We start from the raw sequence: 1,447 nt of genomic DNA, 5'->3' as shown, positions 1-1,447 counted from the left end.
CTAACCGGTAGAATGACAGAGTATAGGAATAGTGATAAGGGGTTTCTTTCTTGTAACACAGAGGCCTTCTCCTTCACTAGTATCCAAACCATCACAACTCATTCCATTAGGCAACTTCCAATCGAAATGGAACAACATTTTGGCCAATGGCAACTCAATGTTGGCCAACCCGAAATTCAATCCGGGGCAGATCCTTCTACTTGCCCTGAATGGAATGTATTCGAAATCATTCCCAATAAAGTTTTTATAATGATTTTATCTTTACAAGGCCTTTTAAGGAAGGAGTGACGCAGTTCCCTGATTACTTACCAAAATAACTGCTTTGATGTTATCATTAGTGATGGGGAATTTGAGCTCTCTGGCCTGCTGCATCCTGATGAGAACGTCGACGATGTCTTCGCCACCAAACTCGCCGCTCTGCTTGAGCTTGTGCTCGTCGATGATGCCGTCAAGAACAGCGTCAAGCTTGCGGCGCATCCTCCACAGTTGGTATATTCTCCAGCTGAGGACATTCGCCAGTTTGCACGATGGGAAGAGATCAGCCACCTCGTATACTCCAGCCATCGCGGCGGCCTCCTTGAACAAACCAATGAGGCCGTCGCGACCGGCCATGGCCTTCCCAAACGCCGCCCTGCAGGTGAAGGTGCTGGCGAATGCGGAGATCATGTCCGTCAGATCAACAGCATCCCCAGAAGAAGCTTCCAGCTGCCAAAAGATCTGACGTTCTTGGAGCTGAGAAGCTCCGCGACTCAGATCCTGCGCATCTGGCGCCAGTAGTCGTTGTAGGCGGAGAATGCGATGTCGGTGTTGTGGTACCATAGCGGTCCGCGCAGGCGGGATCCTGCGCTTTGAGCACCTCCTTGGTGGCCTCCCGTGATGAGATCACCAAGACGGGGACCTCCCCGAGCTGGAGATGCATCACGGGGCCGTATTTTTGGGCTAGCCTCTGCATGACTTTGTGGGGAAGATCTCTGGCTAGGAGGTGGTGGAGGTGGCCGATTACCGGCAGCTTCGGCGGGGACGGAGGCAGCAGGTTTGGCTGTGATTTGAGGGATTTTGGTTTAGTCTTGATTAGGAAGAAGATCATAGTTGAGAGGAAAAGGAAAAATGTTGTCAAGTTGAAGGGAAAATCCATCTCCATTGTTGATCAAACTTTATTTGCTTTTCGGCTTGGCTGTATCATGTTTGATGAATTGCATGAGAGAATCAATATTTATATAAACCTATCATCCATTTTAGACGCACAAATCCTCTCACCTCTGGTTCATAGATTTATTAGGTTCATTCCTAATAAGAATTTAGTATTAGTATCTTCAATATTACCTTTCATTGTTAACAACATATACATCTTTTTATTTTGCAAAGATATTAAAAGTTTCCTATTTAAATTATTTAGTTTTTGAAGACATTGAGAAATTATCCTCCGGTCCCCATTAAATGTCTCATA

The 1,447-nt window shown here is 46.3% G+C and overlaps 1 pseudogene; it reads right to left on the bottom strand.

The window, feature by feature from the left end:
- On the bottom strand, window positions 1-1,141 carry LOC125210179 (annotated as a pseudogene).
- Window positions 1,142-1,447: the final 306 nt, after the last annotated feature.

Source organism: Salvia hispanica, chromosome 3 (genome assembly GCF_023119035.1).
Source record: "Salvia hispanica cultivar TCC Black 2014 chromosome 3, UniMelb_Shisp_WGS_1.0, whole genome shotgun sequence".
Lineage (NCBI taxonomy): Eukaryota > Viridiplantae > Streptophyta > Magnoliopsida > Lamiales > Lamiaceae > Salvia > Salvia hispanica.
Note: the sequence above shows the minus strand (reverse complement) of the source record. Positions and strands in the feature narration are given on the sequence as shown.